The sequence below is a fragment of the Lithobates pipiens genome, unplaced genomic scaffold (assembly GCF_037356315.1).
Source record: "Lithobates pipiens isolate NorthernLeopardFrog02 unplaced genomic scaffold, aLitPip1_a1.2 Scaffold_8, whole genome shotgun sequence".
Lineage (NCBI taxonomy): Eukaryota > Metazoa > Chordata > Amphibia > Anura > Ranidae > Lithobates > Lithobates pipiens.
Window position 1 is genome coordinate 351997290 of NW_027507903.1, and position 24758 is coordinate 352022047.

Below are 24758 nucleotides of genomic sequence, written 5' to 3' on the forward strand. Positions count from 1 at the left end.
GATAAAGAGCACTGACATCAGCAGCGTGACATAAAGCACTAACACCAGCACCGTGATATACAGCACTGACAGCAGCACCGTGATAGAGAGCACTGACATCAGCAGCGTGACATAAAGCACTGACATCAGCAGCGTGACATAAAGCACTCACACCAGCACCGTGATATACAGCACTGACACCAGCACCGTGATATACAGCACTGACACCTGCACCGTAAGCAGCCCCAGGAGGAAGTCAGCATTGCACAGGGATGGTGAGAGCCCTTCATAATAAGCAGTACCAGGAGGAAGTCAGCACAGCACAGGGATGGTGGGAGCCCCTCATAATGAGCATAGCACAGGGATGGTGGGAGCCCCTCATAATATGCACAGCAGAGGTACAGCCCCAGGAGGAAGTCAGCACAGCACAGGGATGGTGGGAGCCCCTCATAATAAGAAGCCCCAATAGAAATATGACACCGCTCAACCTCTTCAAACAGGAGGGTACGGGCATATAGTACGGTGTGCGTTTTTTGGACAAGGAAATGAGCCAAATGAAGAAAGAAGGTCTGTGTGCTCGTTTAAAAAAATTGTTTATAGACATATACATGGTCTACTGGTCACATGTGTTGAATTCCTCCGAGATCCATGCCTCATTCGTTTTTAGAAATGTGAGGGAGTTAACACTGTCGTGAGCTAGGCGAGTACGCTTATCGGTCACGATCCCCCCTGCTGCGCTGAACGTCCTTTCGGACAGGACACTGGATGAGGGGCAAGCCAACAGTTCGATTGCAAATTGGGCAAGCTCTGGCCAGAGGTCAAGCCTGCCCACCCAGTAGTCCAGGGGTTCATCACTCCTCAGAGCGTCCACATCGGCCGTTAACCCGATGTAGTCGGACACCTGATGGTCTAGGCGTTCCCTGATGCTGGATCCAGGTGACACCTGTCGATGGGTCGGCTGAAAGAATGACCTCATATCTGAAGTCACCAACACATCTTCAAACCGGCCTCTTCTTGCAGGCGCTGTTGGATTGGTACCTGCAACTCCTTCTCTGGGAGTGGGAATTGCTTCTCTGCCAGCGCACGCAAAAGCAGAATGCAGAATTTCTCGAAGCAAGGCCTGGAAGTGCTCCATTCTGACAGCCCTCTGTGACGGCGGTAACATTTCAGCCATTTTGTGTTTGTACCGGGGGTCTAAGTACGTTGCCACCCAGTACTGGTCCTTGACCCTTATGTTTTTTATACGGGGGTCCCTATTAAAACACTGGAGCATGAAGGCCCCCATTTGCACTAAACTGGAAGTGGTGTGGTGGCCTGGCTCCTGCTCATCATCCAGGATAATGTCGCCCTAATCATTCTCCTCTCCCCATCCACGCACAACAACAGGGATCCCAGAAAGGTTTAAAGCATGCTCTTCTTTCTCCTCCTCATCCGCCCCGGCACCATCCTCCTCTGACTCCTCTTCAGACTCCTGTTGTTGACTTGTCTCAGATAGAGTAGCCCTCCCTGGGAATTCATCCAGCATTGCGACTTCCTCATCTTCCCGCTCCTGATCCTCCACAGCTTTATCAATGACACGATGCAATGCACGCTCCGTAAAGAAGGCATAAGGTACCATGTCACTGATGGCGCCATGGCTGCGACTGACCAGTTTGGTGATCTCCTCAAATGGCCGCAGAAGTCTGCATGCGTCGCGCATGAGCAGCCACTGGCGCGGTGAAAAAAAACCAGCTCCCCAGAACCTGTTCTGCCGCAGAGTTCATACAGGTAGACATTAACTGCACGTTTCTGCTGGAGCAGCCTATCAAGCATATAGAAGGTTGAGTTCCATCGTGTCGGGCAATCACAAATAAGACGTCTGACCAGCAGATTGTGTCGCCGCTGAATGTCAGCAAGGCGAGCCATGGCCGTGTAAGATCTTCTGAAATGGGCCGAGATTTTCCTTGCCTGCCGCAAGAGGTCCTGGACCCCAGGGTATTTGACAACGAATCGCTGCACGACCAAGTTTAAGACGTGTGCCATGCATGGCACGTGCGTGATTTTGGCCTGTTTCAATGCGCTAAGCAGATTGGCACCGTTGTCACACACCACTTTACCAACTGTGAAATTGAGCAGTGTTAGCCACTGATCTGCCTGTGAATGCAAAGCTGAAAGGAGTGCCGGGCCAGTGTGGCTCTTGGCTTCCAGGCACAACAGACGCAGCACGGCATGGCAACGTCTCACCTGGCATGTCGAATAGGTTCCGGGGAGCTTGGGTGGCGCAGCGGAAGAGACGCTAGCAGCGGAAAAGGAGGAGTCAGCCGAGGAGGAGAGGGAGGAGGATGGAGTAGGAGGAGGAGGAGAAGAAGAGCCAGGCCTGCATGCAATCCGGGGCGGTAAAACTAAATCTACACAGGTGCCACTGGTTACATGCTTGACGGCTGTCAGAAGGTTCACCCAGTGGGCAGTAAAAGTGATATACCTTCCCTGCCCATGTTTGCTAGACCACGTGTCTGTGGTCAGATGTATCTTGGCACCGACACTGTGTGCCAGAGATACATTCACTTGCCGCTGAACATGGCCATATATGCCCTTCTGTGAGAAATACTTCCTTCCTGGGACCTTCCATTGTGGTGTTCCAATGGCTACAAATTTGCGAAAGGCCTCCGAGTCCACCAGTTTATATGGCAGTAGTTGGCGGGCTATGAGTTCTGACAAGCCAGCCGTCAACCGTTGGGCAAGAGGGTTATCCGGCGTCATCATTTTTTTACGCTCGAACATTAGGCCCACGGAAGCCTGCCTTTTTGCAGAAAAATGTGAGCTTGGCGTGATGGAAGGTGGAGTGGAGGACAATTGTGAGGAGAGAGGAGAAGGAGAAGTAGAAGACGAGGCTGGACGGTGAGAGCCTGGAGTGTGGCTTTGTGTGTTCCGTTGCTCCCACTGGGCTCGGTGATGGCTGCTCATGTGCCTTCTTAAGGCGGTCGTCCCTAGGTGAGTGTTGGGCTTACCGCGACTAATGCGTTGACTGCAAATATTGCAGATGTTCACAGCGCTATTGTCGGCAGCGGACACGTTAAAAAAAGCCCACACTGCGGAGCCATGTGCCGGTGTCCTGGGAGCGCCAAATGTGACCGTACATGGTCGATGACTCGCTCCTGATGCATTTGCAGTCTGCTTTGTCCCTCCTGTGCAATGTAAGTTATTCCTGCTTCTCCTCCCTATCTGCTGGTCCATATCTCCCTCTTAACTCCCCTCCTCTTCCTCTCTTGTGGGCACCCACGTGACATCACTAGACACGCCATCATCGACGTCACCTTCCCCACCGCTATAAGTAGAGATCTCGGAGTAGGCAGCAACATCGGGGACCAACCTCCTCCTTGGGCTGATCTGGGTACTGTCGTCAGACTGCTGAGTAGCGGTTGTTGCTACCTCCTCTTCCTGATCCAATACCAAGAGTGGCTGCGCATCAGAAATGTCTTGATATGGATCAGAAAATAATTCCTGTGACTCAAGCGGAAGGTATGTGGTGGTGGTGTTGTTGGTGGTAGTGTCTTTGGGGGTGCACATAGCAGAGAGTGAAGAAGAGGGTGCAGATCGAGAGGATGAGGAGGGTGCAGAAGAGTAAGGCTGAGTGAGCCACTCAACCAAGTCTGGTGCGTCCTCTAAATGAATTGAACGCACCTTCTGCAACTTCCCACTTTGGCTCAAGCCTGTTGCTCCTGCCCTACCCCTACCACCCCTGCGGAAGGGCCTGCCTCTTCCTCTGCCTGTCATTTTTTAAATGACCCTGTGACAAAACTTGCAGTCCCTATACTGATGAAGGATGCTGCAGTATAGGGCAGCGGTCAGCAGTAGTGCACCTCAACCCTATGTATTGTGGACCTATACCAGTCCTTAAGGAATAGCAGACTGTACCTCACTCAACCCAATGTACTGTAGCAGCCTAGACCTTACCAGTCCTTATAAGGACCTTTGTGGAACAAGTAGGTTGTGAATGATTAGCAGACTGTACGTCAGTCCCTATACTGATGAAGGACTGCTGCAGTATAGGGCAGCGGTCAGCAGTAGTGCACCTCAACCCTATGTATTGTGGACCTATACCAGTCCTTAAGGAATAGCAGACTGTACCTCACTCAACCCTATGTACTGTAGCACCCTAGACCTTACCAGTCCTTATAAGGACATTTGTGGAACAAGTAGGTTGTGAATGATTAGCAGACTGTACGTCAGTCCCTATACTGATGAAGGACTGCTGCAGTATAGGGCAGCGGTCAGCAGTAGTGCAACTCAACCCTACGTATTGTGGACCTATACCAGTCCTTAAGGAATAGCAGACTGTACCTCACTCAACCCTATGTACTGTAGCACCCTAGACCTTACCAGTACTTATAAGGACCTTTGTGGAACAAGTAGGTTGTGAATGATAAGCAGACTGTACGTCAGTCCCTATACTGATGAAGGACTGCTGCAGTATAGGGCAGCGGTCAGCAGTAGTGCAACTCAACCCTATGTATTGTGGACCTATACCAGTCCTTAAGGAATAGCAGACTGTACCTCACTCAACCCTATATACTGTAGCACCCTAGACCTTACCAGTCCTTATAAGGACCTTTGTGGAACAAGTAGGTTGTGAATGATTAGCAGACTGCAGGAGAAGGGCAGCAGTCAAGTATAATATTCTTTCTATATTTGGAAGAATGAATATTATACGTGTACAAGCCTATTACCATACCAGTCCTGAAAAGAACCTTTGTGGACCTAATAGTAACAGCTACTGATTAAACTGACTGTCCCTCACTGCCTCTCACACAGCTTCCTGCCTGTCCCTATTTAAACTGACAAAACACAGGCTGCTGGAACAATAACTTGAATAGCACTTTTGTGGACCTAATAGTAACAGCTAATGATTAAACTGACTGTCCCTGCAGCACACAGCGTCCTATCTCTTTCTCTACACTGACAAAAGACACTCAGGCTGCTGCAACAATCACTAGCACAGCACTGCCTCAAACCTATATCCTGAACTACACCTAACACCTATACCATGATACCAGTCCTTAAAAGAACTTTTGTGGACCTAATAGATAGCGATTTGGGTCACTGAAGTCTCTCCCTGCTCCACACAGCAACCTCTCCCTATAGTGACAGAAGAAAGAATGTAAAATGGCCGCCGGATCGGGTCTATTTATAAGTTAGGGGGAATGTCCAAGTGTCCATGTGCTGTAATGTCTCAATTGGCTCTCCTGTACCCCATGATGGATGTGTCATCATAGGTCAAAGTTTTTTTACACAGTAAACACGGAAGTCCGCCGGGCAAACGGCGCCAATAGTCCGCCAATCGGGCCGACAGCGAACAGCCGAAATTTGCTGCGAAATGACCGCCGGGTGAATCGTTCGGCCATCCCTAGTTGTGAAGCTTCTTCTTCCTCGCTCTCCAACCGGATAGGAGAACGAGAACGACATCTAGAACTATGTCCCTGAATTTCTTCTGAAAACGAGTCTTCATTTGTCCTTCCTCTGTAATTTGACTCAAAATTGTCTTATTCCCTTCTTCTAGCTCCTTTTGTTTCTCCTTTCTTTTATGTTCTCTTTTTAAATTCTTCTCTTCTAATGACCTTTGCCTTTCTTCCTCCTCCTCAAGTTCCCTCTGTTGCCTATGCATTGTTTTGTAGAATTCTAATGACTTTCTGGTATCCTCCTCCCGTTTTAACCAATTCTCTCCCTTTTGTTCTGCTATGGCTACTAAAGCTCCTATAGTTAATTAATCGGAGGAGTAAAGTTTTGTTTTAGTTTTAGGAGATTCTATATTGGTTTTAACCATGGCATAAGGTGGTGGGGGTGCGAATGGCACATAATTAGTTGCAATTTTTCTTACTTGCCCATAAGGGGTTGCAATAGGAGCGGACGGAACTGAGGGAAACCTTTTTATATAGTCTGAGGGAATCTCTTTTTATATTCTTTTAGAGCTTTTGACCATATTTTGTAACATTCAATCATGTAATCATTATCATGGGGAAATGGTGAATAATTGTACTCTTTGTGTTGCCCACAAATTTTAGTAACCTCCTCCCAATCTTCTTGGCAACAAGGGCCATCAGTAGTTAAACCCGAAATTTGGAGAGTATGCGCTCTGGATAGTATGTTTGCCCAAAAGGGTTCAGTACAATGTTTTCCATAATTTCCAGACACAAAATCAAATGGGGTAGGCTGTTCCAGCTTACCTCCTGGACCTCCCTTACCCAGCTGATTTCCCATGTTCAATTCTTATACTTTAACTTATAATATGACTTCTATTTATATACATCAGTTGCAGAACACACTCTTAATGATTTTGGACAGACTATAAATTGTTCACCTGTTCTGAATTCAGTGGTACTCCTAACACCTTTAACAGTTAAACCTTCTTGAAACACCAAATTATTATGTATATTAAACCTTAATGTTTGTATCCATGGTGCACCTTCACGGAACAAAGGACCCTTTGCTATTCTATGAAAATAACCTCCAACAACACTAGACACCAAATATGTTCGAGAAACTTTGTATACAAATAACAGGCCTGTTAAACACTCGGGACAACGCACTGTGGACAGATATGCAGGACAAGGTCCTGACATTAATTCTAGAGGTTTCCAGTGAACAGTCCTTTATAATTGAAAACTTACATTTTCAATTATTTGTCTATATTCTTATGCTTAATCCCGGCCAACCTAGCGAGGATTTTAATACTTCATACTCCTTAACTGAGCGAGCTACCTTCTTTCAAAGACAGAGATAGAAATTATAATTGTCTTGAAAACCACAATATCTCTACATCTACATCAAGTGTTCAAGATACAGCATCAACAAGGTAAGCTTTTCAAAAAGACTTATAAAAAGTAATTTTAAAGAAAGCTTACCTGGTTTAATGGCTGTACCCCACTTCTGGTACCAATTCTGTTAGGTGCGCCCCTCCTTGATTAGCTCGAGCTGGACTTTAGTGGTCACTGGAAAGCCCTCTCAATCGATTGGGTAAATCAGACAATCATACGTGTTGTGGATTATCATGACTACGAGTTCTTTATTTCCTGGATACCACTTTTATGTGCTTCAAACATTGCATTGTCAGCCAATCAGGATTAGACAAGACATTCAAGACATAACCAATCATAAAACATCGACATTAGTGCGTCATACATTAAGCGGAATTTTTTAGGAGAATTTTTGATAAAAGGTCCCCAGACATATATGTATAAAAATATATTTCATGACCTTAAAACTGTCTATAATAATTCGAACATAAAACCACAAAATTTCATTTCACCTTATGAATGTTTCCTACTTCCTATAAAATTCTAAAAGCTAGCTCTGACCACAAAATACATCCTGTTTTTAGAGCGATTCTGCACTTCAAAAATATCTTGCAAAAGTTTTGCAGGCGAAATCTTGTATATATCTTTGCAAGCAGTTCCTAGTATAATAAAATGCTTTTTTAACCCCTAAATCTCCTTACCCTTATATATTTCTAGTATAAGCTTAAAGGGTGACTCTCCCTACCCTTACAATGTGGATCGGTGTGCTCAATAACAATTTTTTTATTTTAGTCAGCTGTTCTTCACTGACTACATGCTAAATATCTTGATATTTTTCCATATTCATGGACACATTCATATTGGTATTATTTTTTATTTTTTTTGATTGCCGCAGTCGATATACATGTCCCCTCCATTCAATCTGTATGGGCACCCGGGGCAATGCTGGCAATTTGACCCTTTTAATCAATCAGGCGTCTAAGTCCAGGTTGCCCTTTGTTTACATGAGACTAATCGCCAGCTAGCTAAGCTCCCATCTTTAGCTCTCATTCCGCCTTACGCTATCCAGGATGCTAAAGAGTTAGGGCGGCGTCTGTTTCGCGCTTTTTCTCTTTTGGCCTCTGTCCTCTCTTGTTGTTCTGAGTGGGCAGGCGCCCTTTCCAAGATGCTCGCTGCGCTTGAGCGACGCTGATTACATCACCCGCGCATGTGTCGAGCTTTGTTTGGAGCTCTTAGCGGGGCGAAGCCTCTGTCTTACACGCCCACAGCTGGAGATGGCATTTAAATTTCAGTCCTTATCATTGCCGCTTTGCCCCCCTCTGTGACTTATATTCAGGTGGGCCGAACACCCATGCAACTTACTTATCAAATCTGGCAATATCTTTCCAATATGATATGCTGTCTAGGAGTGTGATTGATTCAACGCTGATTATCTTAACTATCTTCAGGTATCTCTTTCGCTATTGTTTTTCAGTAGTATGACCTTTACAACTCAGTACATTTTTCACTGTTTCATTCTAATTAAAATGTCCATCTCTGCAGATTGCTGGGGTTCTTGTGGTTTATCTACGTGGCTCTCGTCACCTCCGTTAGATGTACAAACGGTGTGTAGCATTTTAATTTTTTGAATTAAAACAATTTAAGGAGCCTTGATCCACCTGGTAAGATGCTACCTCACTTACCTGTTCACCCTAATCACTATGTCCAACTTCATATATATGTTTAATTATGTGATTATTGTTCTATTAATTGTGATCCTTCTTTCATATACATCATATTGCATATGTACTATCTCAACCTATGTAATTTCTCTATGTAATTATACCTTTACTTAATTGTATTGGTAATTTACTTTCCCCCTTTTTTTTCTTAGTTTTTAATAAAAGCTGCATTGTCCTGAAGAAGCTCAAGGGAGCGAAACATTGTCGTGTGCAGGATTGGTAACATTTTGTGACCATTCGATCTACATTCTGTCTGTACACTTCTGACATGAACCTATGCTTTGATGTCTATTTGTTTATTGTTTTAAACTTTGTCTTATGACTAACAAAATTATTGTTCATTTTTTCTTTTATATTGGGTATTTTCTGTATTTACCCCTATTTGGGTAGCGTTTAAAAGTCCCGGGGGTTGGTTACCCTCCAGCCCCGTTCCCTTGTCCCCTTTCTTTACGTTTTCTATTTAATATTGGGATGTGGTACCCTTAAGCAACTAACCCTTTTGATCACTTCATCTTTGTATATTTTTTGTTATATTTCCTCTTCTTCTCATATGTGGTTTCTGTGATAATATCTCTTTTTGTTAGGATATATGGACTACATATATTACCTTGTTTGAAATTTTTTACGGATGAATTAATTAGATTGATCTCCCATTCATTTTATATGGTATATGGACTACACTGATTGAAACCTAATTTCTGCACAAAAAATAATTAGATATATAGACAATTGATTAGTGCTGCTAAATCTGTATTTTTAGAGATTTATGTGTATTATTAAGTGTAACAGTATTCTTTCGAATGTGTTTGTAAGCAGCAGCTGCAATTGGTTTATGCCGTAAGGAATTTTATTTGTAATTTTAAGTTTCACCTTTTTAGTGCTTGTATTTATAGGAAACAGGGCGATAGTTGTCTTATAAATTTTTTGTGAGATATTTACCTATTATTGCGGCTTACTAAGGAATTCTCCTATAAGACATCTGGTGCATAGATATACACATGCACATGGTATTTCCTGAAGAGCAGCTAACAGGGGCATGCATGCATGCATGCGTGAAGTCGCGATTGCGAACGCACACAGGCACAATCCCTGTTGTTGCCAGGTGGGCTATTTAAAGGGAGCTAATTCCCATATCCTTTTCTGACTGATCTTCATCTGTGCCCTATGTCCTGATTTATTCTGCATGTTCTCCCTGTTACCAACCTGGAGTGTTCTTGACCCGATCCTGGATTCTGCTTCTGTCTTGTCCTTTACCCTTGACCCTGCTCCATTCTTCACTTCAGCTCTGCTCATGGCTTGGTACCTCGCTGCCTGCCTGTTGATGACCAAAGTTATTCCTGAGACCCTGCTTCTGCCTCTGATCCTGGCACCCGATACTACTGGAGTACTTGCCTGGCTGTCTGCTGCACCAGCTCTGTACACCGCTATATGTTCCAGCCTCCGGAGGCCCGACAAGCTGCCTATCCACAACCATCAACGTAAGCAGTGTTCCCCATTATTCTGGACACTACTGCTGTTCCTGCTCCTCTGGTTCCACAGTCTCCTTGGAGTCGCATTCCCTGCTGCAGGTTCTGCACTCAGCCCCCACAGGCACTCATATCCCTCCTGCCCTTCGACACCCTCTTTCTCATCTTCAGTGGCTCCAGGGCGGGAGATATAAGAGAGGCCAACTTCGTAAATTCAGCATTAAGCATGGCTTTTCTTTATACCAAATGAATGTTTTTGGCCATCTCCTTATATTCAAGTTCTATATAACCACAGCCAAAACCTATAGTATCCTTGTCTTGCTCAGAACTGCCATAAGGCATGTGTCTGATTCTGATCCATGGCGCCATGCCATATAATGGCAGAAACGGCATCTATAGTTAAAGTGGTAGTAAACAATAACCTTGTAAAACAACCCACTCAGTTTGCAATCTAAAAGAAAGGCAAAACATTTGTGAATAGTTTAAAAAAAATACATAAATATTTTTTTTTCCCTTTTTTCTGTTCTCAGCTGCATAAGAGCTGGGGGAAGGAGAAGCAGCAGGAAACTGAGCTTCCCAGTGAAAGGCTGAGGAACTGACAGGAACATCAGTAATTTTGCACAAAGGAAGTAATACAAAAAGAACAGGATACTTTTCATACAAGTACATGGTACAGTAGGCACATATCTGGAATATGAAATGTTGGGTTAACAGACGCTTTAAGTATTTTTGTTATATTTTCTAATATTATCTGTATCTGTCATTACTTTTATTAAATGGTATACTTATAAGTATTTGTGTGATCTCTCTTTGCACATGTAGCACCCTCTAGACGTGTGCTAGAGTTAGTATAGCTGTGGAATCTGGGTCATGGTTACTTTAGTTCAGGGGCTGAATGTCTCATCTAGGAGCTCTCTCTGACACACCCCCCTGGTCTGGAGGTTTGTAGAAACTTCCAGAGCTGGAGTGTGGGAGTAAAGAGGGGCTTCCATGCATATTCATGAGGACCTTGACAAATCCCCAGAAAAACAGGTCTGGAAGGGGGCAGGCCACCTCATAAATAGACATAAATCATGCCAGCAGGGGCAGGCGGGTGGGAGATGGAGTACTGAGGAGGCTGTCGGCAGCCCTTGAGGGTACCCCCAAGTCTGGAGGGAGGGGTGACCTCAGGCCTGGAGCTTGGGTGCTGGAAGATTCCTCAAAGGAAACCCTTCCTGGAGGCACAGGAGCAAGGAGAGAGAAGCACGGGAGCAGGTCAGCACGTCTGGGAGATCTCCTGAGATTCAGCCGGGTAGGCTGGTGAGTGTAAACCTGGAGGGCTAGTGAAAGGGGCAACTGCAGCTAGTTGGGTTGGCAGTGCCTGAAGAGGTGGTGCTTGAATCAGTAGCCACAGGAATCAAACAACCAAGGGGCCTCAGGTTCCTGCTTATAATGGGCTATTGCTACATCTGACTGAGTGACTGTTGGCAAATTCACAGTGTTGCAGCTGAGTTCTTTAAGCAAGTGAGAAATGGAAGAAGAACAGGAGCTGTATATAGAGACTGTATATAGGAAGAGTTGTCCCTGAAGTCTATTCTGAAGTCAAGTGGGCATCCCATAATCTTCCATCCCTATCCAAGTTATTATCCCTCAATAATCAAAAAAAAAACAGTCACGGACTGTTCTGAATTTTGGAGTGCCTGTAGAAATTTGGTGTGATCTCTGTAGCCTCAGTGTTCCCATTTTCTTCCAGCCTGTCCCCAGTAGACATATGCAATTAGTTTCGTATGAATTGAAATTCATACGAATTTCCATAAATTTGTACATTCGGGAGGATCTGAAATAAGAATTTCTATGCTTTTGAATTTTGTACGAAATATGACATTTCATTTATGAATTTCGTATTCCAAATTCCGTTACACCGGAAACATGACTGGTGTTTTGTTGACCAATCAGAGGTTTTCTTCTGCTGCTGAGTAAGGTTTGGGAAAATTACCTTTTTTAATATGGGAGTGGGAGACTGGTACTGGTAGTCGATGGGAGATTCAGAATCGGACAAAATAAGAATTTTCATTAATTACGATTATTCGTTATGATGAAGTTAAAGACTAAGAAAGTCAGCACAGCACAGGGATGGTGGGAGCCCCTCATAATGAGCACAGCACAGGGATGGTAGGAGCCCCTCATAATGATAAATTCATCATAAGGAACGTTCGTTATTGTTACGAAAAGTTAAACAAACAAATTAACGGCTAATACGGAACGGAACAAAAACTAAACAAATTTATTGTGAATTTAAGTGAGAAACGCCACACTATAACAAAAAAATTAATAACAATAAATAACTGCTGCTCCCCTCAAAGAATAATAAACTCCTAATGGCATGTGAAAAAAATATAGATATAGGGGGCGCTTAACTGATTAACTGATTCCCATAATAAACAAAAATCATACAAAAATCACATAGGAAAGTATAAATTATAAAATGTGCACCTATACACACAAAAAATATATAATGTCCCAACTAAGTGACAGATATAACATAAAACCAAATCAGTGAGGAAATAATAGTAAACAAATATTTTCATATAAGTCCATAGAAAAATAATATGGAGAAAAACATCAATCTTCCAAATATAACGGTGTCTTCCAACAGAGATTTGTGATCCTTCACCAAACTTAGGAAAACATGAACACCCAGACGTGATATGGATAGGTGATCGGCTTACCAGACAAAATTGACTTCTTTCCTAGAAAAGATAGTCAAACAGCACTTTTGCAAGATAGTGCCTGCTCACATTAGATGGAGTAGAAATCTGTGAGAACCTTCCTCCTCAATGGCAAAGATGGGATATGTAAAAAAAGCAAAGAACGTCCATAGCATAATACTGCTTAATGATAAAATCAAGTGATATAAAAAAATGGCCAAATGCCTCCTTACATTTAAAAGAGCCTAACCCAGCACTGTGGCTGCTGGCTTATCGAATAGGAGTGATGTATAGAGTCACCTCCGTTCCCACCTCCGTGAATGGCGAGAGTTCCACCGGTTCACACTGACAACCAGACAGACTGGACGTTGCGTAGGCAGAAAAGAACATGACCAGGTACCGCCTCTAAACAAATTTATTGGCGGCGCACATGTCTAGTCCCCAGTGGTTTCTGCTTGTGACCTGTATCCGTGTACATGTGGCTCTTGTTTTTCTTTTGTATACCTCTGCCAGTTTTCAACCTTCCTGCACCTTTGTGATCCCCTGTTACTTCCAGCCTGTCTTTCATTATCAGAACCTGTGTCTGCAGACTGATTCATTGTCTTATTGTGTATTACTAGTATGTTTCTTATCAGTGATGGTGTACACTTCTGTCTGCTTCCAGTGATTTCTGTTTGTCTCTGTGCATTACTACTCCTAATGACCCTGTGTGTCTCCGCACACTACTACCCAACCCCAGTGCCCCTGTATAATTCTGTGCACTTCTGCAAGCTTGGACTGTATTATATTATGATCCCAGCACCTTAGCACGGAAAGGGACTCTTACCTTTTTATTAGCCCTTAGTTCGTAGTAGCTACCTACTCCGAAGACTGAAATCTACCAATTGTCTGTTGCACAACCAATCTCCACCTTCAGGAGCTCTGGAGAATACAAGGCAAATACTTCCTTATTAGTACTAATAGGTATAGTTGTGCTCAAAAGTTTGTATATCCTGGCAGAAATTAATTTTGAAAATATGACTGATCATGCCAAAAAAACTTTTATTTAAGTATATCAATCACATGAAGCCCTTTATTATGACATCGTTTTTTGGATCCTTTTTAAATCATAATGATAACAGAAATCACCCAAATGGCCCTGATAAAAAGTTTACATACCCTGGATAGTTTGGCCTTGGTACAGACACAGAAGGTGGCACGTACACATTCAAATGGCAATTAAAGGTTAATTTCCCACATTTTTTTTTTTAAATCACAATTGTTGTCTGTGTGTAAATAGTCATTGAGTTTGTTAGCTCTCACATGGATGCATTAAGCAGGCCAGACACTGAGCCATGAGGAGGTAAAAAAAACAGCGAAAAGACCTGCATAACAAAGTAATGAAACTTTACAAACATGAAAAAGGATATAAAAAGATATCCAAAGCCTTGAATATGCCAGTCAACACTGTTAAATCACTTAATAAGAAGTGGAAAATTATGGGATCTCTTGATACCAAGCCAAGGTCAGGTAGATCAAGAAAGATTTCAAAAGATCTCCCATAGCAAGCTTTTCTCTATGGGGTCTCTCATGTGAGAGCTCGCCTGAACCAAGCTGTGTGTGTCCATTGACACACAAACAGCGTGGCTTGGCCCCTCCACCTGCGCTCTCCTCACTGGATTTGACTGACAACCACAGGAGTCAATGGCTGCCAACAGGGCCTCTAGTGAAACCAGAAGAGGAGAAGAGAGCTGCAGCAGACGGGCACAGCACTGGATCGAGAATGGATCGTTTGCGTTTAGAACCATTTTTAGTCCCTACTGACAAGATCAGCTACTGTATAACATAGTGATTACATACAGGCTGGAATACAAAATAACAAAATAATCTATCAGTTACTGCCTCCTCCAGGCATTTTGTTGGATCTGCAGCACCATTTATTTAATAGTATAATTATTAAATATTTTTTTTCTTAATAAAATAAGAAATTAATAAAAAAAAAATACACAAATAAAACTTTTTTTTTCTTTTTTTTTTTACATTTGTCACCCTATAATATAAAATATGCAAAAAATGCATGAAGTGTTTTTAAGACTAAACACACAATATGAGTAATCAACAGAAAAGCCCACAAGTACTACAATGATTAAATATCTTTATTTACTTTTACAAAAAGTAGCTGAAAAAAATACCTTTTATTTAGTCTCTATTATTCAAAAAAGACAAAGTTTAAAAAACCTAAAAACCTCTTTTAATGTCTCCTTGTGACATTTCCCTTATTTTCAACATGAGCTACAGTATTAGTCTACTATAGAAGAGATTGTAAAAGATTGCAAAAGAGAGAAGATTTTGGCTGCCAGATTTAACTTCCATATACAGCAAGCAGTATCTCCTCGCCAATGACAGGTTGGAGACGTAATCAGTTATTGCTACACTGGCTGCCTGCCAGTCTGTACTAACTCCTGTGCCAGTCTACTGTGGGAATGTGCGCATCTCTCTTGTAAATTGTCTATAAAATATGTAGCCATTGACCCATACTATTTTTATTTATCTGCCTTACTTAAAAATGTAATGTGCCAAATTTATCTTGACATTAGTTGCTACTTACCTGAAGGAAATAATAATTAAGCAGTTTAATGACATCTAGCAGTGACAAGTAAAAATATAGATAACAATTTCATCTTTCACAAAAAAAGAAAAAAACCTGTGTAGCCAAGTGCTTGGCTAAGAATGTAGAGCGAATTAAACACTGGCTGCAGCTGCTCTGTGTAGCTACTGCCCTGCGTTGCTGAACTGGTTAATGGATGTTTCCAGCGAGAGGGGGTTGCTGCTGAGCAGGAAGATTTCAATAGACTGAGTCAGGCAGCACTACACTGTAGGAACGGTAGTGCAGAGGAGAGAGACCCTACTATGGTAACCAAGAGCTGTTGAACTACATTCCCCAGAGATAGACTGCTGTGAGGAGGGGAAAGAGCTCCATTTTCCCTGGCTGTACAGAACATACCTCTCTCTCTTGCTGTGAGGGAGATCAAAGAGTGCTTATTGCTGCCCAGTGTGTACCATCATTGCTGCTTATTAGCAGCCTGAGCAGGAGGCGTCTACAGTCGGCATCCTGGTGTGTCGACAGTCGGAATTATCTGGATGCAGAGTGGAAGGAGGACTGATTGCTGTAGGTGACCGCATTGTGAGGGACTTCTGTGGTGATTCGCCATCTGCTGCTAGAGGACTGCGCCCTTTAGGTACTGACTACACAGCTATCTAGTAGCCTTACATGCTGCCTGCAGATTTTACTGGGACTATATTCATGTGCACCACTGGGAAAACTGGTCCCCAACGTTAGCCAACTGAAGAGACAGTACTAAGGAATGCTTTCCCAATAGCTGCTCCAGAGACCTTTACTTATTGCTTATACTAAGAGGTACCTCTTAGGGGACATTACATCACATACTAGTCATTCTCCTAAAGTGCACTCTAAATCAGTTTTAGTATTATTATCCATTCTGCAGTTATTGCTTCTATGCACTGTTTACTGCTGATTTTGCTGACAAATTAGTTAATTTTAGTCTAGTGTTACAGAGCTCTATTCTAAGTTACTTTGGCTTAATGACTATCCCGTCTAGCAGACTGTGTCTCAATTTACTGAATTTACTCTATCTGCTTTCTTACTGTCCTCCTCTGGCTTCAGATGTTGCTCCGCACCGAACAGGCTACAGTGCTGTGGGACACACACACCCACAGCTCCTTGCAGGCAGGCCACACATCCAGAAGAAAAAGAAAATGGCTGCGCAGGCCCTTTTATATCCTACCCAGCATGCAATTCAGCACTGAGTGTTCATGGGTAGGTCACGGCATTGTGGGTAGGTAGGTCACTTGCATAATGTAAACAAACAGTCACTTCCTGTAACATTCTCCATGTTCTTGAAAAGTAAAATAAATTAAGTCCATTTCACGTTTAGGCCACTAGATGGTGCCAAATACCAATTTATAACACTGCCCATTAGTTTAACATTACACAGCACTTACAGGCAAAAATACCAGCATTACATTAGTATTTAATTTAATCAGCTAAACATGAAACATTGTATATGGGTATTTTAAACTCACCACTTGCAGCCATGAAGTGATGTACTATTACTAATTGATGTACTATACTTACTACTATGCCATGAATAGCCTGTAATGATTTGCTAGTCAGAACACCCATACTGCTGCATAAGTCAAAGGAGGGCTATCCTCCTTCTCTGTTTCATATGGATCAATAAGTTTTACTGATTGCAGCAGTTACTGCTTAGCCTTCATATTGGCCCACTGTACTTTGCAAACAATTTGTCATGTAAGCACCCAAATAAAATGAAAGTGATTGTAAAGGAAAAATGTTTATTTAAATTTTTTTTTTTTTTTTAAATGTCATACTTACCTGCTTTGGGCAGTGATTTTGCACAGAACAGCCCTGATCCTTCCCTTCTCCGGTCCCTCCCCTTGCCGAGTGCCCCTATAGCAAGCTGCTTGCTGTGGGGGCACTCCTGCATGCTTGCTCCTAAGCTGGCTCTCTGTGTCCATAAGACAGAGCAAAATAGATGAAAAGTAAAATCACAAAAGTATGATTTTGTACATAAGACACAGAGGGCGCAGCTCAGCCCTAAGCTGAAATAAAATAAAATGCATGAAGGTAAGAAAAAAATCTTTAGCCTTTACAATCAGTTGAAGATTTTACAAATATGAGTTTATATCAAAAATGCCTTCAAAAAATGTAACTAATAATGTTCCAGATAGATAGATAGATAGATAGATAGATAGATAATGCTGTATATGTGTTGTGGAGTGCTGCAACTGTGTTCTGGAAGTGAATGGCACACAATGATGCATGCTTAGTGCAATACGGAGCACTACTGCGGTATATGAATGAGTACCTAAAGGATCTTTTTTTTTTTTTAAATAGTGTCTGCTGTAAATTATTAAAGAGTTTGCAGGAACAAAGACAATTACCTTTACAGTTGTGTTTTTTTTATTTGGCTGTTTTGTTTAATCAGAGATCACATACAGTGCAGCAAGCAACAATTTTATATGCTGCCAAGCCGTGACAAGATACCTCCCTGCATGATACATTTTCCAATATATCACTTTGAAACCTTAAAATGTGATTAATAGGGAACAGAAGATGTAAAGAAAATTGGTTTTTACTACATGGTTTAGTGATTCTGTCAACAAGAACATGCCAGAATTATTACAGCAACACGGCTATTTAATCTATAGTAAACCATGTGCAACTGGCAGAACAACTGTAAAAAGACCAAAAAGTTTAATTACTTCCAAAGGGAAAATGGCAGGTCTATTAACCACTTAAGCCCTGGACCATTTTTCTGGCCAAAGACCAGAGCACTTTTTGCGATTTGGCACTGCATCGCTTTAACTGATAATTGTTCCGTCGTGCGGCGGGGCTCCCAAACAAAACTGGTATTTGATCACCTCTGCGGTTTTTATTTTTTGCGATATAAACAAAAAAGAGCCTCAGTTTAGGCCGATACATATTCTTCTACATATTTTTGTTTAAAAAAAAAAAAACGCAATAAGCGTTTATTGATTGGTTTGCGCATAAGTTATAGCGTCTACAAAATAGCTGATAGCTTTATGGTATTTTTATTAATAGTTTTTTTTTACTAGTAATGGCGGCGATCAATTTTGACACATTTTGGGACCATTGGCATTAATACAGCGATCAATGCTATAAAATTGCATTGATTACTGCAAAAATGTAACTGGCAGTGAAGGGGTTAACCTCTAGGGGGCAGGGGAGGGGTTAAGTGTGTCCCGGGGAATGATTCTGTCTGTCTGGGGGATGGGCTAGCAGTGACATGACACTGATCACTGCTCCCGATGACAGGGAGCAGACGATCTGTGTCCTGTCACTAGGCAGAACGGGGAGATGCTGTGTTTACATGGGCATCTCCCCGTTTTTCAGCTCCGTGACACGATTGCGGGTATCCTCGCGGACATCGAGTCCACGGGTCCTGCTGGCACGGTCATGACAGGGAATTCAAAGTAACGTACGGGTGCGTTACTTTGCCCAGCCATGCCATTCTGCCGACGTATATTTGCAGGACACGGTCAGCAAGCGGTTAATGATATGTTGTTTGTTATGCTGTGTAGCACATGTTTTATGTGTTCTTTTTTAAACTATTACCCAGATACCAAAAACAATGCAATTAAAAAAATAAAAGAAATTCAGCCCTGCTGGTCAACAAATAGAAATATTTTATTGTATTCTGATTTAAGATAAAAACAGAGGTCTCAGCGAAAAACATTTGCAAATATATGTGAATAGTGTACAGTATGTCAAGACACTTCAGTATCCTGCAGTTCTACTTCAATCTATGAAGACCTAGATGCACCAAAAAATAACGAAAGCACAAAAAAAAAATAGATAATTACATTTTGTGCAATCAGCAATCAAGGATCATGAAAATGTGCAGCCAAGAGACCGAATTAAAGGCCTTTTGGAGGTTGAGCGAGAGGAGCATGCCTAGTTGTTTAGGGCTCCCTTCCCAGTTCGAAGAATTTAAATTAAATGAATGGTCCTCCTGATCCAATCCGGGCCCTGCCTACCTGGGATGAATCCCACCTGATCCTTATGAATATATGTGCTAATGAAGGAAGCTAGACGGGTCGCCAGTATTAAGTCACTGTTGATAAGAGATATGGGTCTGTATTTGCTGACTTATTCTGGGTTTTTGTCTGGTTTAGGGATGACTGCTAAGTAGGCAGTATTAAGGTGAGGATCAAGTGGGGTTCCCCATGTCTTTGAGTTAAGGAATTTTGTTAAGTGGGGGACTAGCGTGTTGGAAAATGTCTTGTAGTAGGGATTAGAGAGCCCGTCTGGGCCAGGAGCTAAACTTGATTTAACGGTTTTGATTACTTCTAGAACCTCTCTTTCAGAGAAGGGAGCTTCCAGTATATCTGTTCTGTGGAGAGAGAAGGGATGGGGATGCAGTCTAGATACTTGTGGATAGAAACTTCATCCTTAGTTTTGTGGGGACCGTAAAGGGTGGAGTAAAAGTTATGGAAAACTGCTAGGATTTTGGGGGGGTTGGCTGTGGTGCCATATCCTGGGACTCTAATCTTTAGGCATTATTAAAGACCCAAACCGAGGAGTTAATTTTGAAGCCAGCATGGAGCCCATTCTGTCCCCCTGGGTATACAATTTAATTTTGCTCCAGCGGATTTGTTTTTTTGCTTTAACTGTAAGGGCTAGGTTGAGCTCCAGCCTGGCCTTGTCGAGTTGGGCTAGTAAAGATGGAGAGGAGTGCAGTTTGTGTTGGGATCATAGAGAGGTGTAATATTCATCTAATCTTTTCGTGTCGGCTGCCCTTTCTCTTTTAATTTAAGTGGACATCTTAATGATTCCCCCTCTGATGTAGGACTTGTGTGCTGCCCACAAAGTTTCTGCTGTAGTACCCTCTGCCTTATTGAGATTGAACTATTCTGTCAGGGATTTATCCAACATGGTCACCCTCACAGGGTCTGAGAGAAGGGACTTGTTCAGTCTCCAATGTCCTTGGCCAGGTCTTGGGTGGTGCAGTGGTAGCACCAGGATAACCAAAGAGTGGTCTGACAGTACCATGTCTTTGATTCGTGAATTAGTGATGAGAGGGATAGTGTGGGTCTGGACAAAGAGGTGATCAATTCCGGCATATAAATTGTGAGGGCTAGAGAAATGTGGGAAATCTCGTTTTCCAACCAATAGTGGCGCCGGGACGGACGGGCTTTGTTGGGGAGCAGGACCTGCTCTGCATACTGCGGGTGGAGGATGAGTATGCATCGTAAGACACAGAACTCCAAAAAGCTTGAGCAGAGACCAGTCACTGCAGTAAGTCTGAAGAAAAAACGTCCTAGCAGGCCGGATGAAGCTCGCGGGCCATACTTTGTAGACCCCTGTTTTAAGCTATATGAGGGGTAAATATAAATATTTCATGAATAAGTCAACACAGCTTTGATAATTTAAGACTAAAATGTTAATATGTGTGAATACGTTTATAATAGTAATACATATCACTAGCATAGAATTGAAAATTAGGTTTTAATTCAATTAGCTTGGATTTGTTGACGTTGTAACTTGTAAGCATATTATATGCTTTAGATTACCTGTAAAAATAGCTCTATTTGTCAAAGTAACAGCATTCCTTGTTTCATGAGGGACTTGTGCTTTTATTGCAGAGTGGTTAGACAAATGAGACTCTGCTTTCCTTGAAAAGCTGGATGTGATGGCCACAAGAAGTAGTGATAAAGAGTGGCAGAGTGATGATAAGAGTTGAATAAATCCCATTAGGAAACATAAACAAAAAAACAGCTGGCAAATAACAGGAGCAGAAAAAGCAGAAGGGATGCTAAAAAGAGTCTCTCTATTCATATAATGCTTTGCCTGTTGAACAAAAGGCAGTTTGAGCACTCCAGAATCCTTTGCAAATAAAAACCACATTTGAAACTCTATGCAAGTGCATCTAATACATGTAGTTTGTGGTTATCTCCTTTTCCTATTCTAAACCATCTTAAACCATTGCAGAGTAAAAATGTTGGGGCATGCTTCAGAAGTCCAAACAAATAGGGAAGAAAGACTGAACATTCACGCTGGGTGTTTTTGGGCAAAAAAGCAGGAAACGTAGGCAGAAAGTAGTGAGGGGCTACACCTAAAAAGGGGTCTAAGCATGCAGAAATGAGCCATCTAATACAGAACAAACATGTGCCACAAGAAAGGTAGGCACCACAAATGAGGCAGAAAATCCAGATAAAAACATATGCCACAAGCCGAACATGAAGGTGAATGAACTGCTAGACATTTTCTTTATTCTTTATTTATAGTTCACCTTTGTTCACATAGTTACATACAGTAGTTAGTCTGGTTGAAATAAGACAAGTCCATCTAGTTCAACCAATAAAAGGGGAAAACAGAAAAAAAATAACATTTACAATCCTATATATACATTAAACAAAAATCTGCGAGGTGGATGGATAAATCAATTCACCCGTAGAAAAAACAGCGCATAATATTCAATAGAAAAAAAGAAATTATATACAAATTGCGCTAGTGCAACCTATTGTTCTATGGAAAGAATATTTCTATCTTCCCAAATGTAACCATACAATCACAATATTGTCCATGAACACTGTCCATATATCTAAATTGTACTGAGTACTTAGGATAGTTTCAGGAAACAAGTTGAAACAGGATATCTATTTCAATCCATCGACAGACAATAAAATTACAGGCCAAAACTAAAACAAAATGTCCTGGTATAAATCAAGAGGAGTGTACGATGCAATCCTTCCTTAACATGAAAAAACAGTGATCCCGAATTTGCTGGGGTACAATCTCAAGACTGAGGTGACCCCCCCTTAGTAATGCTCTTACCAGATATGCCTGGTTACATAGGCTCTTGGAAAATACTCCTCATCCGCTCGATTTCATCCGGTTCATCTGCGCTAGGTAATACACGGTCGGATGTGCTTGGTTACACGGGCTCTCAGAAGTTACTCGTCGGCTGGATCCCATCCACTGCATACACGATCGGATGTGCTTGGTTACACGGGCTATCAGATGTTACTCATCGGCTGGATCTCATCCACTGCATAAGTGCCGGGTGATTCAAGATCTCCGAAAGAAGCAATTACGGGAAACAAACATAGCGTAATACTGTCTTATAAAAACACGATTTATTTAAGTAAAAATGTTGCACTCACACAAAGTTAATTCTTTAAAGCATTGGTTCACTCAGCGTGCATAGTTCTTAATCACAGTCTCGGGGGAAATAATAGCATCAGCCGCTAATGGCCGTCACCACTTAGTAGCTCACGGTTAAAGCTGTGCGTCTCTTCCTCCCTCCTGTCAGTTCCTCTATGCTGCGAACGTGTGCTACCACCCTTGAGGAACCTAGAGGAACTGACAGGAGGGAGGAAGAGACGCACAGCTTTAACCGTGAGCTACTAAGTGGTGACGGCCATTAGCGGCTGATGCTATTATTTCCCCCGAGACTGTGATTAAGAACTATGCACGCTGAGTGAACCAATGCTTTAAAGAATTAACTTTGTGTGAGTGCAACATTTTTACTTAAATAAATCGTGTTTTTATAAGACAGTATTACGCTATGTTTGTTTCCCGTAATTGCTTCTTTCGGAGATCTTGAATCACCCGGCACTTATGCAGTGGATGAGATCCAGCCGATGAGTAACATCTGATAGCCCGTGTAACCAAGCACATCCGATCGTGTATGCAGTGGATGGGATCCAGCCGACGAGTAACTTCTGAGAGCCCGTGTAACCAAGCACATCCGACCGTGTATTACCTAGCGCAGATGAACCGGATGAAATCGAGCGGATGAGGAGTATTTTCCAAGAGCCTATGTAACCAGGCATATCTGGTAAGAGCATTACTAAGGGGGGGTCACCTCAGTCTTGAGATTGTACCCCAGCAAATTCGGGATCACTGTTTTTTCATGTTAAGGAAGGATTGCATCGTACACTCCTCTTGATTTATACCAGGACATTTTGTTTTAGTTTTGGCCTGTAATTTTATTGTCTGTCGATGGATTGAAATAGATATCCTGTTTCAACTTGTTTCCTGAAACTATCCTAAGTACTCAGTACAATTTAGATATATGGACAGTGTTCATGGACAATATTGTGATTGTATGGTTACATTTGGGAAGATAGAAATATTCTTTCCATAGAACAATAGGTTGCACTAGCGCAATTTGTATATAATTTCTTTTTTTCTATTGAATATTATGCGCTGTTTTTTCTACGGGTGAATTGATTTATCCATCCACCTCGCAGATTTTTGTTTAATGTTTTTTAGTGGTTTTATTGATTTAATACCTTTTAGAACAGCTGCTTAAATTCCACAACTCCCAGGTAGAAAGCATATTCTTTAATGCTAAGCGCCTTTTATTTGCGTGGTTAACGGGCGGAGGTTATCCTAAGCAAAGGCACATATTTGTTCAATCCTATATATACACACACACAATCCCATATCCACAGTTGATCCAGAGGAAGGCAAAAAACCCCAGAAAAGCATGATCCAATTTGTTCCAGCAGGGGGAAATGATGAGCACTGTAGTGGCCATGGTGGCACTGTAGAGCATTGTAGGGCACTGATGTTGCACTGTAGGCAAATATGAGCACTGATGGGTTGAGTAGTGAGTAGTGGGCCTTTGGCACTCATCTTCATCACTTGCCAAGATGGTGGCAACTTAAAGGCTAAGTTCACCTTTGTTCAGTTTTTTTTTTTTTTTATTTCAGCTCCCCTATGTACCAATGTAGCATTAATGTACTTCTTTTGCAGAAATAACAAAAGTTTTAATTTATTCTACACACTCACCTCACTGTCCTCAGCTGATTAAAAAAAACGTCTCTATTACTTCTGCTTTTATTCCTGGACAGGCTATAGGTCATGACACAAGAAGGAGTTGACCAGCTGACCTTATTAGCACACACCCTGCATTATCTACCCTCCTACCTACCATCCACCTCCAGGTGTACATGTTTTAAATGAAATCCAATTAATCAGGGATCACTGTTCTCACTAAATAGGCATCGATTTTTTTTTCTACCCTAACCTTCATCTTGCATAGATCTTTTATTTGGCAGAGTGCGCTGAGTGAGCATCCTATGTGAATAGAGCTGTAGTATTGAAAATAGGAGAAGTGTGTCTTGGGTTCTGTAAAGCTCACCATACACTATACAATCTGATTGTACAATCTCCTTTAGATATACCATCAGCTATGTAGTTCAAGTGCCTGCAACCATCTTCAAGTTCCCAAAGCAGAGAAACCAGTTTGAACCAGATTAAACCAAAGCTCAGCAGATGTCAACGCCAATTTTCACCCAATCCACCAATCGACATGTGAAATTTGCGTACTATATGTCGCACATGTAATTTTGACAGAGAGCAACATGTTTATGAGCAACAGCAGAGCGAGAGGTTCCACTAGGCACAGCTAGAATGTCATTAAATCTTTACAAGTACAACAGAGTATCACCAAAAGAAACTTGACTTACTCAGACAGTGGCTTAACAACTGGTGTTAATCCACCGTCTGATTTTACCTCTCCCTCTGCCTTTTTATAAAGTTAAGCTCTAGCCAGTTTTTTGCCTAATTTGTGTTTT